Consider the following 14,376-nt stretch of genomic DNA (forward strand, 5'->3'; position numbering starts at 1 on the left):
TGGCCCACTTTTTGATTGGGTCGTTTATTTTTCTGGAAATGAGCTGCAGGAGTTGCTTGTATATTTTTAAGATTAATTCTTTGTCTGTTGCTTCGTTTGCTATTATTTTCTCCCATTCTGAAGGCTGTCTTTTCACCTTGCTTATAGTTTCCTTTGTTGTGCAAAAGCTTTTAATTTTAATTAGGTCCCATTTGTTTATTTTTGCTTTTATTTCCAATATTCTGGGAGGTGGGTCATAGACGATCCTGCTGTGGTTTCTGTGGGAGAGTGTTTTGCCTATGTTTTCCTCTAGGAGTTTTATAGTTTCTGATCTTACATTTAGATCTTTAATCCATTTTGCATTTATTTTTGTATATGGTGTTAGAAAGTGTTCTAATTTCATTCTTTTACAAGTGGTTGACCAGGTTTCCCAGCACCACTTGTTAAAGAGATTGTCTTTTCTCCATTGTATATTCTTGCCTCCTTTGTCAAAGATAAGGTGTCCATAGCCGCGCAGATTTATCTCTGGGCTTTCTATTTTGTTCCATTGATCTATATCTCTGTCCTTGTGCCAGTACCATACTGTCTTGATGACTGTGGTTTTGTAGTATACTGAAGTCAGGCAGGTTGATTCCTCCAGTTCCATTCTTCTTTCTCAAGATTGTTTTGGCTATTCGAGGTTTTTTGTATTTCCATACAAATTGTGAAATTATTTGTTATAGTTTTCTGAAAAATACCGTTGGTAGCTTGATAGGGATTGATTCAATCTATAGATTGCTTTGGGTAGTATACTCATTTTCACTATATTGATTCTCCCGATCCATGAATACAGTATATTTCTCCTTCTTTTTGTGTCCTCTTTGATTTCTTTCACCAATGTTTTATAGTTTTCTATATATACGTCTTTTGTTTCTTTAAGTAGATATATTCCTAAGTATTTTATTCTTTTCGTTGCAGTGGTGAATGGAATTGTTTCCTCAATCTCTCTTTCTGTTTTCTCATTGTTAGTGTATAGTAATGCAAGGAATTTCTGTTTGTGTATTTTATATCCTGCAACTTTGCTATATTCATTAATTAGCTCTAGTAATTTTCTGGTGGAGTCTTTAGGTTTTCTATGTAGAGAATCATGTCATCTGCAAACAGTGAGAGTTTTACTTCTTCTTTTCCAACCTGGATTCCTATTATTTCTTTTTATTCTCTGATTGCTGTGGCCAAAACTTCCAAAACTATGTTGAATAGTAGTGGTGAGAGTGGGCACCCTTGTCTTGTTCCTGACTTTAGGGGAAATGATTTCAGTTTTTCACCATTTAGGGTAATGATTGCTGTGGGTTTGTCATATATAGCTTTTATTATGTTGAGGTATGTTCCTTCTATTCCTTCTTTTTGGAGGGTTTTTTTTCATAAATAGATGTTGAATTTTGTCAAAGGCTTTCTCTGCATCTATTGAAATAATCATATGGTTTTTATTTTTCAATTTGTTAATGTGGTGTATTACATTGATTGATTTGCAGATATTGAAGAATCCTTCCATCCCTGGGATAAAGCCCACTTGGTCTTGATGTATGATCTTTTTAATATGTTGTTGGATTCTGTTTGCTAGAATTTTGTTAAGGATTTTTGCATCTATGTTCATCAGTGATATTGGCCTGTAGTTTTCTTTTTTTGTGGCATCTTTGTCTGGTTTTGGTATTAGGGTGATAGTGGCCTCATAGAATTAATTTGGAAGTTTACCTTCCTCTGCAATTTTCTGGAAGAGTTTGAGTAGGATAGGTGTTAGCTGTTCTCTAAATTTTTGGTAGAATTCAGCTGTGAAGCCATATGGTCCTGGGCTTTTGTTTGCTGGAAGATTTCTGATTACAGTTTCAATTTCCCTATTTGTGATGGGTCTGTTAAGATTTTCTTTTTCTTCCTGGTTCAGCTTTGGAAAGTTGTACTTTTCTAAGAATTTGTCCATTTCTTCCAATTTGTCCATTATATTGGCATATAGTTTCTGATAGTAGTCTCTTATGATCCTTTGTATTTCTGTGTTGTCTGTTGTGGTTTGTCCATTTTCATTTCTAATTTTGTTGATTTCATTCTTCTCCCTTTGTTTCTTGATGAGTCTGGCTAATGGTTTGTCAATTTTATTTATCTTCTCAAAGAACCAGCTTTTAGCTTTGTTGATTTTTGCTATGGTCTCCTTTGTTTCTTTTGCATTTATTTCTGCCCTAATTTTTTATGATTTCTTTCCTTCTACTAATCCTGGGTTTCTTCATTTCTTCCTTTCCTAGCTGCTTTAGGTGTAGAGTTAGGTTATTTATTTGACTTTTTTCTTGTTTCTTGAGGTGAGCCTGTATTGTTATGAATCTTCCCCTTAGCACTGCTTTTACAGTGTCCCATAGGTTTTGAGTTGTTGTGTTTTCATTTTCCTTCATTTCTATGCATATTTTGATTTCTTTTTTTATTTCTTCTGTGATTAATTGGTTATTCAGCAGCGTGTTGTTCAGCCTCCATATGTTGTAATTTTTAGTAGTTTTTCTCCTGTAATTGACATCTAATCTTAATGCACTGTGGTCAGAAAAGATGCTTGGAATGATTTCAAATTTTTTGAATTTACCAAGGTTGGATTTATGGCCCAGGATGTGATCTATTCTGGAGAAGGTTCCCTGTGCAGCTGGAGAAAAAGGTGAAATTCATTGTTTTGGGATGAAATATCCTATAGATACCAATTAGGTCTAACTGGTCTATTGTATCATTTAAAGTTTGTGTTTCCTTGTTAATCCATTCAGTTCTTGACTAGCTCCTCCCTCTGCTCTTCTCTCCCCTCCCTCTGCTCTTCTCTCCCGCTGCATCTGACCCACCACAGGGACTTCCTGAGATCCATCCTTAATACTACCTTTCTTTTTTCTACCCCCGTCTTCTTTTTTGCAATGTATTTTTTACTGAAGTATAGTTGATTTACAATGTTGTGTTATATTCAGATGTACAGCAAAGAGATTCAGTTATATATTTATATATGTGTGTGTGTGTGTGTGTGTATAGACTTATATATATATGTATATAGACATTCTTTATCAGATTCTTTTCCTATATAGGTTATGATAAAATACTGACTACATTTCCCTGTGCTATACAGTAGGTCCTGGTTGGTTATCTATTTTATATATAGCAGTGTGTGTATGTTACCCCCAAATTCCTAATTTATCCCTCCCCTTCCACCTTTCTCCTTTGATAACCATAAGTTTGTTTTCTATGTCTGTGAGTCTGTTACTCAGCCATAAAGAAGAATGAAATAATGCCATTTGCAGCAATATGGATGGACTTAAAGACTGTCATACTGAGTGAAGTAAGTCACACAGAGAAAGACAAATATCATATGACATCCCTTCTATGTGAAATCTAAAAAGCAAACAAAAAAAGATACAAATGAACTTATTTACCTCCTCTCTTTTGCAGGGACCCTTATCACTGCCCGTGTAATTTTCATTTCCACATATATAGCACCATCACACTCTTCAGCTGGCATCTCTCTTCCCGGCTCCAGCCTCATTTTCTTAATTGTTCACTAAAACTGTTTACTTTGAAGTATTCAGAAAATTCATTCAGTCATTTAACAAGTGAATGTTTGAGAGCTGTTCATGTGACTGACATTGTGGAGATGCTAGTGAATGAAGCAGCCCTTGTGGAGGTCCCTGTCTTTGTGGATCTTAAATTCTAGGGGCAAAACGTAGACCAAAGAGTAAACTGAAGCTAAATCTATAGTTAGATGGTGATAAGTGCCTCTCAGAGAAGGGAAATAGGGAATTTTGAGAAGAGAGTGATGACTTTAAAAATGGTCATCAGTGCGGGCCTTGCTGAGGAGGTGCTTTCTGAATTAAGACTGAAGGAGGTGAGGCAGCATGATTAAGAATTCAGGTTTGAAATTCTCATATTTTTTTCTTAATTTATCCCTCTCTGCATCTCCCCTGTGGTAACCATAAGTTTGTTTCCCATGTTTGTGATTCTATTTCTGTTTTGTAAACAAGTTCATGTGTATCCTTTTTTTAGATTCCACCTATATGTGATATTCATGGTATTTTTTTTCTCTGTCTGACTTCACTCAGTATGATAATCTCTAGTTGCTTCTGTGTTCATATAAATGACATTATCTCCTCCTTTTTATGGCTAAGTAATATTCTATTGTGTATATGTACCACATCTTCTTTAACCATTCCTCTTAGGTTGCTTCCATATTGGATACTTAGGCTGCTTTCAAGTCTTGGCTATTGTAAACAATGCTGCTATGAACATTAGAGTGCACTTATCTATTCAAATTATGTTTTCTCTAGACATATGCCCAGGAGTAGGATTGCAGGGATGGTAGCTTTACTTCTAGATTTTCAAGGTTTGAGAGTCTTGCAAGAAACGCAGGAGGAAATTTTTTTAAAAAGGAGTTAGTGGATGTGTATCAAGCATCCATACCAAGGAGCTCTGAGACTAGTTCTCACCAGCACCTCAAGGTCAACGTGCCAGAACCTAAACTTGTCACCTGCAGAAGCAGCACAACTTTTTTCATTCACTGGTTCCTTCCGTCACCATCACCAAACACAAGACCTGGCTCAGGCCAGCTACTCACTGTGCTTTTTAGAAGAACAAATGAACAGCTACTCTATGCTCTAGATGAAAAAGGATAAATAAAAGAGTCCCCCCACTGAAGGAGCAAACACCTTAAGTGCAAAACAGCATCTTAGTTTTGGTTCCCCCAGATGCAGGCCCTGGGTTAAGGATTTGGGTACAAGTCATTAATTTGGAAGGTAAAGGGAAATACTGGTAGGGGAGTAAGAAAGTGAGACTAGAAGAGCATACAATTAGAGTGTATTGTGGAGCTAGCTAGCACTTATCAAGCCAGGGAAACTCCAGGAGGCCAGACAGACACAGCTCAGATCCTGCCCCAAGACAGACAAGCTAAGGTATTACACACTAACTCCTACCAAGCTTTGGCTGAGGGCTAATCCTAGAGGGTATTATTTCCTGAGCCCCAGGAACAAGAGAAAGCCCTTGGGCAGCTGCAAGATGCACATCGAAAGGATAAGGGGAAATGGTTACTGCAAATACAGTGGAACATTTATGACACCTAAGGTGACCTCTATAGAACTGTGGAAAAGCAAATGCAGTGTAATGTGATGAGTTAGTAACAGGGCTCAGCTGATATGAATCAGTCCGCACCACATGACTTGGCTCAGCATTTCTATAAATGAACATTTGTTAAATAAGTGTACAAAGTACAACAAGAAATAGACCCAAGACAGCAACTATTTCCCAAAATGCATTTGCCACAGAAACTGGCTAGCATTTTACCCTTTTTTCTTAGGAAAACTACATTTCCCAGCCTCCTTAGCAGTTAGGTGAGGTCATGTGATTGAGTTCTGACCAATGGAATGTGGTCAAAAGGGATGTCACCACGTCCAGGCCTGGCCCACTAGACCCTCTCAAGCACAGTCCTTCCTGCTTTCTTATCTTCTGTCTTTATGAGGTACTCTGAGGGCCTAAAAGATGGAAGGATTTGGGGTCCTTGAATTTGCTACTTGGAGAACTGCCTTGAGGAACAGTTTCATCAGGGGACAATTCATGTTGGACATTTGTTGAAAAAGAAGTAAACTTGTATCGGATGAGGCCACTGAGATTTTGGAACTGTTTGGTGAAGCAGCTAGCCTACCCTAACACAGTGGGTATTCAGTATATATTTGTGAACACGTGGCTGAATGAATGCTAATTGGAAGGGATGGTTTATTTCACTCTGCTCGAAGTTGGTAATGCTAGCAGGAAGCTTGAGAAAAGTGGGGTTTTGACAACAGCTGAAGGGAAAGGTGAAATGACATGAATAACCAATTTCATTTCACTCCCGGGGTCGCCCAAGGCCAAGCCTGCTATCACACTATAAGCAAGGCCTGTATTATTTAAATTTCCACTGCAGAAATATGAGCCCATTTTGCTATATCTTATCCCTAACAAAAGTGGAAAAGGTTTGGCTTCCTGCCTGCATAAAATTACCGCTCATACACTTCATGGTTATTGTTAAGTCACCCTCTCAGCACTCCTAAGTTCTGATTTCATTTCATAAGTTAATATGGAAACTAGTTTTGCAATTTCAGCCCTTTGGAAAATTCTCTTTGCAAGAGTATCAGTGGTGAGGTTAAATTTACATGAAGTGAGTGGTTTTTTCCTGAGTTGGTTGGCTGATCCTTCTCTTCTTCCATGACTCCTCCTTGAAGGAAGGAGGCTGAGGCACATGACAGCCTAGAGATTTTCAAATGGAAATACAGAGCTTAGAATAATAGAAGTATTAGATACTAGCTTTGTGCTTGTCACTTTACACTCTTGGTCTTACTTGATTCTAACAACAATCCTGTGAATAAATCTTATTATTCCCATTTAGCAGATGGGAAAACTGAGGCAGAAATAAATCGATGAAGTCACGGACAAAGGTCACAGAGCTGATATGTTGTGGGAACAACACTTTGAAACCAGTGCTGTTCATTTTCACTATAATATGTTGTTTTGGTGCCACAAACAGGTTATTTACTATTATGGCATCCCCTCTTTCCTCCAAAAAAAGATAAAGTCCTAACCCCAGTACCTAAGCATATGAGCTTATTTAGAAACAGCATCTTTTGCAGACAATCAAGTTCATATCAAGTTAAGATTTGAGGAAAGGTGCTAATCCCATATGGCTGGTATCACAAAAAGAGGGAATTTGGACACAGATAGGTACACAGGGAAGATCACATGAAGACAGAGTGAAAGACATTCTATAACCAAGGGAATCCAGAGGTGACTAGAAGCTAGGAGAGAAGGATGGGGAAGATTGTCTGTCATAGCTCTCAGGAAGAAACAGCCCTGATTTCAAACTTCTATCCTCCAGAACCATGAGGCAATAAGTTTCTGTTGTTAAAGCCACCAATCTGTGGTCCTTGGTTGCAGCAGCCCCAGGAAAATCATCCACTTAATAAGTCTATCTTGGAATCTCAATGTTCTCATCTGCATAGAAGGAAGATGAGCAATGTCTAGTTTAGAAAGTTTCAGGGTCTGTTGAATGAGATAATATACATGCTGCACCAAGAAGGATGCAGTATACTAAGTGCACTCAAAGGGCCCAGTAAACAGCAGCAGTTATTATTAACATTGAAAGTGAAAGTCACTCAGTCATGTCCTACTCTTTGCAACTCCATGGACAGTAGTCCACCCGGCTCCTCTGTCCATGGGATTTCCCAGGCCAGAATACTGGAGTGAGTAGGCATTCCTTTCTTCTGGGGATCTTCCTAACCCAGGGATCAAACCTGAGTCTCCTGCATTGCAGGCAGATTCTTTACTGTCTGAGCCACCAGGGAAGCCCAGTTATTCTGTATGAAAAACTCTCCCTATGACATTGCAGAAAAGCTACCAATGGTTTTGTCCCTACCCGTTAGTCACTCATGACTGAACAACTAACACTTCATTAATTATTTAACAAAATGAGTAGAAAGTCATTTATCTCACATGTTTGCATGAAGAATAAAACACATGTAAACCCATGGCTGATTCTTGTCAATGTATGGCAAAAACTATTACAATATTGTAAAGTAATTAGCCCCCAAGTAAAATAAATAAATTTATAAAAAAAAAATAAAAAAAAAATAAAAAAAAAAAAAGAAAGCATCTAAGTTAAAGTTATTACTGAGGTGTCTATTTCTGCTCAGCTGCAAAGGAACATGATTATTTGCCCACATGGTCTTATTTCTTGCTGATGAAATGTTTATGAAGCTGTGACCCATGTGTCCTGTCTCTAAGCAGGGTTTCAGTCTCACAGACACAGTCCAACAACCAAAAGCCATTTTCAGGATAACCCAAGTCCTTTAACATGTTTCTCCAGCGCAGTGCAGCAGCACCTTTCAAAGGTCTCTCTCTGTTCCCACATCCTGGAGCCTGCTCCCCAGGTTCCTGCTCCCGTTTCTCCAAAAAGCACCGCCTTCTGCCCTCTTCCACTCTATTCTGTCTCCCTAGTGTCTCTTCCTCCCCATTCATATTCTGTGTTCCTGGCCCTACTCTGACCATGAATGATAGAATTTAAATCATGAGGCAAAGATGAAAGAAGGCAGAGTACCACCACTCTCTCTAGCGGCAGGGGCAGATGAAACACTGAGAGCACTTGTGGTTTCATCATTCTATGTTCCATACAAGGAGTGCATCCCCCTCCAGCCATGCAATGCTGCTGCTGCTGCTAAGTTGCTTCAGTTGTGTCCGACTCTATGTGACCCCATAGATGGCAGCCCATCAGGCTCTGCTGTCCCTGGGATTCTCCAGGCAAGAATACTGGAGTGGGTTGCCATTTCCTTCTCCAGTGAATCAAAGGGAAAAGTGAAAGTGAAGTCGCTCAGTCGTGTCCGACTCTTAGTGACCCCATGGACTGTAGCCTACCAGGCTCATCCGTCCATGGTATTTTCCAGGCAAGAGTACTGGAGTGGGGTGCCATTTCCATGCAATGAGGTAGGGCTAATTTGATGAAAGGACAACGTCAAAAGTACAGTCAGTATAATCTGAATTTAAATCGTATATCTGGAAAACGCTAGCTGGGCATGGTATTTAACTTCTCTGAACCTCTGAATGCTTATCTGCAAAATGAGGCTACAAATGCACATTTCACAGGGTATGCTGAGGATTAGATGAGATCACAAATGTGAATCATTTAGCCAGAGCAGACACATGCTTGCTGTTAATAATAGCCACCAATTTATGAAACAAGCTTGATTCAGAGGATAACAGAAGCATGCAAATTTAGTTTTATTGGTGGTGTCCCTTTTTTATTTAAAAAAATTTTTTTTAATTGAAGGATAAATGCTTTACAGAATTGTGTTGGTTTCTGCCAAACATCAGCTTGAATCAGCCACAGGTATACCTATGTCCCCTCCCTCTTGAACCTCCCTCCCACCTCCAACCCCATCCCACCCCTCTAGGTTGTTACAGAGTCCCTGTTTGGGTTCCCTGAGTCAAATAGCAAATTCCCACTGGCTATCTATTTTACATATGGTAGTGTAAGTTTCCATATTACTCTCTCCATACATCCCACCCTCTCCTTGATTCAGAGGATAATGGCAACATGTAAATTTAGTTTTATTGGTGGTGTCCCTTTAAATGTATCTTTTAAGGTAAGTTCTCTTCCTTCCCCTGGAAGAAATTAAGGATGAGCACCAAGATTTTTTTCTGGTCATGCTTAGATAATAAAATTCCTTCAATCAATCCAATTGCCCAAAAAACCTGATTACAGTGGTTTAAATGTCTAGTCCAGTGCATGGATCATAAATTTTCCCTCTTCTCTGGCAGGCTAGCTACCTACAGGGGGAATAATAACTTAGGTATCCTTTCTCCCGCATTCTCTATGCATCCATCCCTCTCCAGTCTTGCTGCTCTAGGCTCTGCTCCACAAGGGCTGGAGCTAGTGGAGGAGGAAGGAGGAAGATACGTTTGATTTGCTTAGAAAAGGAATGCTTTGATTGGTGTTGCAAATGGACTCTTAGATGGCAATTCTTCAGAAGTCCTCTCACTCTTGTTGCTTGGAACAGCAACCTCATTGTCCAAAGACCGCTCATGACTTTACCCTTCCTAGAGATAAAGCCAAGAAACCAGAGCATGGCCTTCAAGAATCCAGTGGGTGGCCCCATACCATACTTCCAGGCTTGCCTCCTGCCCATTCTTCCAGCTCCCATCACGTAGTCTCCATTGCAGCCTCATGAAACCTCCAGCTCTTCCCAGAACAGATCAGGCTCTTTTACACACTCCAGGCTACATATTTGTAAAGGCAAATCTCTCCTCCTAGAACCCATGTCTCTTTCCTATACCTGGCAAAGGGCAGCCCTTCTGCGAAGAGATCAATTAAAACACTGTATGACGGAGCTTCCCTGGTAACTCAGTGGTAAAGAATCCTCATGACAATGCAGGAGACATGGGTTCAACCCCTCATCCAGGAAGATCCCATATGCCACGTGGCAAAAGCCACCACAACTATTGAGACTGTGCTCTAGAGCCCGAGAGCCACAACTGCTAAGCCCAAGTGCCATAACAATGAATCCCATGTGCCCTAGAGCCCATGCTCTGCGGCAAGAGAACCCACTACAACGAGAAGTCCGTGCACCATCAAAGCACCAAGACCCAGCACAGCCAAAAATAGATAAATAATATAAAAACACTGTTTGACAAAGGAGCCCTTTCACCTAAGTGAGGCAATACATAAATTAATCAATAGTGTTAGGGCAGCCAGCTAGCCATTTGAGGAAAAACACTTGATGCAAAATTTCTACCTCAGTATTTAATTGTTGAGTGTTATTTTTCTTTGATGACTAGTGAAGCTGAATATATTTTTCATTTATTCATTGTTGGGTTTTCATTTTTGTGGCTTGCTTCCTTTTCAAATCAAGCTTGACTATTCATTGATTTCTTACTGATTGGTAAGAGGATTTTGAACATTGAGGACATTAGTTCTGTATCTGTTATGTATGGTGCAGACCCCTGCCCCACCTCCATCTGTGCACTTTCATTTTAATTTTGCTCATGGTATTGTTTAATAAATTACAATCTTAAACTTTTATGTCACCAGATCTATTAATCTTTTCCTTCATGACTTCAGATTTTGCTGTAATGCTTGGAAAGTCTTTATCCAACTCATGGTTATATGAATAGTCTTCTAAATTCTCATCTTATACATTAATTATTTGCTTTCCTCCCAGTTTTATGGAGACATAATTGATATATAATACTGTGTAAGTTTCAAGTATACAATGTAATCATTTGATATATGTATATATTTTGAAATGATTACCACAATAAGGTGGTAAGCTAACATTCATTATCTCACATAGTTTTTTTTCTTGTGATGAGAACTTTAAAGATCTACTCTCTTAGCCATTTTCAAATCTACAGTAGAGTATTGTTAACTGTAGTCACCATGGTGTACATTATATCCCCAGAACTTAGTTATCTCATAGCTTGAAGTTTGTACTTTTTGGCCCCCTTCACTCTTTTACTACATCTTTCACCCTCTGTGCTTGCCAATTACCAATCTGTTTTCTGTTTCTATGAATTCATTTTTTAAAGATTCTGCTTATAAGTGAGATAATACATTCTATGTCTCTCTCTATCTGACTTATTTTACTTAGCATAATGCTCTCAAGGTCCATACTTGTTGCAAATGGTGTCGTTTCCTTCTTTTTGATGACTGAGTAATATTCCTGTGTGTGTTAAATTTTCTTTATCTATTCATCTGTTGATGGACACTTAGGTTGTTTCCATATCTTGGCTATTGTGAATAATGCTGCAATGAACATGGTAGTACCAATATATCTTCAAGATGGTGTTTCTAATATACCCAAAGGCAGGATGCCTTGATCAAATGGTAGTCCTGTTTTTGAGTTTTTGAAGAACTTCCATAGTGCTTTCCATAGTGACGATGCCATAATTATTTGCTTTTAATTATTTAATTCTTCAGAGATAAAAGGACCTAAGCAATACTAAACTCTGCCAAGAAAATCATCCCCACCATACACAGCAGCCCCAGCATATCATCAGAAGACCCCAGTAGCCAACAGGATAAAACAGACCAAATAATGGTACCCTGGTGACCTCCCTCATCATGGTCAGGTGGAAAATTGTAAAACATGAACTCTCCTTCCTTCTCCAAACATTCCTGCTCCCCGTCCCAGTCCCAGCAAGATTAGATCCAAAGATAGGGAGAGAATGGGATGTCCCAGAGGCAGACTGCTTGTACTTCGTCAACCCCACATAGCTACAGAAGGCAAATCAAACACAGACTATCCCCCCATCCTCATCTTGAGGTCCTCAAGTCAAAGGCCTGGCATAATTTGAAAGTGGGAGATAATTTTGAATCAGACACCACATTAGAGTTTTTGAATGGACTGTAATATGTAACTACAATTACAGGGAAATTATGTCACCTGTTCAAAGTCCCCTCAAAGGATCTGATCTCCATCGAGAGAGAGACTTTGAGCATGTTTCAAAGGAGACATCATTTCATTTCTATCCCTCCTTTAATCTGTAACATTTTTAAAAAGAGAGTACAATGCAAAATAGCTAGAGAGTTCCAGACTTTACATGCATATCCAAAACTGTCCACAAGGAAAGAGGGATTTTTACTTCTCCTCAGTTATTAAACCAAAATACCAGCCTTCACTCTGATTATACTAACTTGATTAGGCCTGAAACAACCAGTGTTGCCAAGGCAAAACTCACTCCTGCACCCTCCTCCAGCTTGTCTCTGAGACCAGGCGCAAGCACAGTGGCCGCTGCCGGACTTGGGGTCTGCCAGTCGGTTGGTGTGTCTATTAAAAAGCAGAGACATTACTTTGCCAACAAAGGTCCGTCTAGTCAAAGCCATGGTTTTTCCAGTAGTCATGTATGGATGTGAGAATTAGACTATAAAGAAGGCTGAGTGCCAAAGAATTGATGCATTTGAACTGTGGTGTTGGAGAAGACTCTTGAGAGTCCCTTGGACTGCAAGGAGATACAACCAGTCCTCCTAAAGGAGATCAGTCCTGGGTGTTCATTGGAAGGACTGTTGCTGAAGCTGAAACTCCAATACTTTGGCCACCTGATGCAAAGAACTGACTCATTGGAAAAGACCCTGATGCTGGGAAAGATTGAACAGAGAGGAGAAGGGGAAGACAGAGGATGAGATGGTTGGATGGCATCACTGACTCGACGGATATGAGTTCAAGCAAGCTCTGGGAGTTGGTGATGGACAGGGAGGCCTGGCGTGCTGCCATCCATGGGGTAGCAGAGTCAGACACGACTGAGCGACTGAACTGAACTGAACTGAAAGTTGGTGCTGGTCGGTTGGTGTGTCTCTGAAAAGTCGGTGCCACTGAACCTCCTGCCATGGCTGAGTAAGATCCGTTCAGCACCCCCTCTGGTGGTCCCGCTCTGGGGAACCGAGGGGCCGGCGAAGAGGACTCTGCCACGGCCTTCTTGGCATAGCAGAAGAGCGAGATTGTGGGCATCGAGAACCACAAGGCCTTCGCCATCCTGGAGGGAGGCGCCCCCAGACCCGGGGTGGGGTGGAGGGTGCGGGGAGGTGTCCAGATGCTGATGCTGGAGTGATGAATGGTGAGTACTACCAGGAGACTACTGGGCAGACAGGCAGTTATGCAGCTATTTCACAAGTGGCTATTGCTCTCAGAGCCTGAAAGTATCCCGTAAAGGGAGAGACGAGCAAACGAATGCTTGGAAGCCCTTGATGCTGATTCTTGGGAACAGAGAGCAGAGTGGAAAGAAACAGCAATCAAGGAGCTGGACGAGTGGTATGCGAGGCAGGCTGGCAGCTCCAGAAGACAAAAGCCAACAACAGGGCAGCAGCAGCCTTTGTACATGACATTGAGGGGTCGTCCCCAGGCACTGAGCGGGAACAGGTGGCCCGGCTGTGATTTCAACCCCAAGTCCAGCAAGCAGGCCAAAGACATCTCCCGCAGGCACTCTGTCCTCATCTCCCTCAAGTGGGGCCCCCTGGTGCACTGTAGAGCCGCCCATCTACTGTATCTTAATCCTGCTCAGTGAAGCTCTTCACGGTAACTGGATTAGTTATGCTGAGTTGTTTTGGACCAAACCTTTTGTCTTTAAAGCTGATCATTGTTTGTGATTGCATGTTTCCTTCAGCTCTGTTCTCCCTGGCATTCAAGGAGGAGGGGAGGTGGTGGCAAAGGAAGGAAGGGAGGCCTCCCAAGGGCAGCCTCAACCTATGCTTTTGTGCATTATTTTGAGAATAAATTTGTTTCAAACAATTAAAAAAAAATAAACAACTCTGACCTGATTGGCTTAAGCCGAGTTTCTACCATCTCTGAGCCAATCACTGAAATGAAGCAGATGTCTGTAGTCCAGTAAGGATTCGCTCCTGGAGGAAGTGAAGAAAGTGAAAGTCGCTCAATGGTGTCCCACTCTTTGCGACCCTATGGACTATACAGTCCATGGAATTCTCCAGGCCAGAATACTGGAGTGGGTAGCCATTCCCTTCTCCAGGGTATCTTCCCAACCCAGGGATTGAACCTAGGTCCCCCGCATTGCAGGCAGATCCTTCACCAGCTGAACCACCAGGGAGGCCCCTGGAGAAGGGGAGGGCTAATGGGGAATGGAAGAGACAATAAGTAGAATTCCTTCCTACCTATCCCTCTGGTCAATGAGGTCTCCTGGCCCTCCCTATTTCATTTTCACTCAGTTTGAGGCCTGGAGCACAGTGTAATACCAGCTGAAATCATGTTTAGGAAGCTGTTTATTTAATCAGCAGGGAGGCCAGCTATTACAAGCTAACAACCCAAAGAAACATTTTCTTTCCCCATTGAAATCCAATAACCCTGCCAAAGGAAGCTTTGCTGGGTCCCTAGGCCTTTCTCCCTGGCTCAGCCC

The 14,376-nt window shown here is 40.9% G+C and overlaps 1 pseudogene; it reads left to right on the forward strand.

Moving 5' to 3' along the window:
- The first annotated feature begins 12,858 nt into the window (after window positions 1–12,858).
- Window positions 12,859–13,533, forward strand: LOC145512415 (clathrin light chain A pseudogene; annotated as a pseudogene).
- Window positions 13,534–14,376: the final 843 nt, after the last annotated feature.

Source organism: Giraffa tippelskirchi, chromosome 7 (genome assembly GCF_054371585.1).
Source record: "Giraffa tippelskirchi isolate mGirTip1 chromosome 7, T2T-mGirTip1v1.2.pri, whole genome shotgun sequence".
NCBI classification, from domain to species: Eukaryota; Metazoa; Chordata; class Mammalia; order Artiodactyla; family Giraffidae; genus Giraffa; species Giraffa tippelskirchi.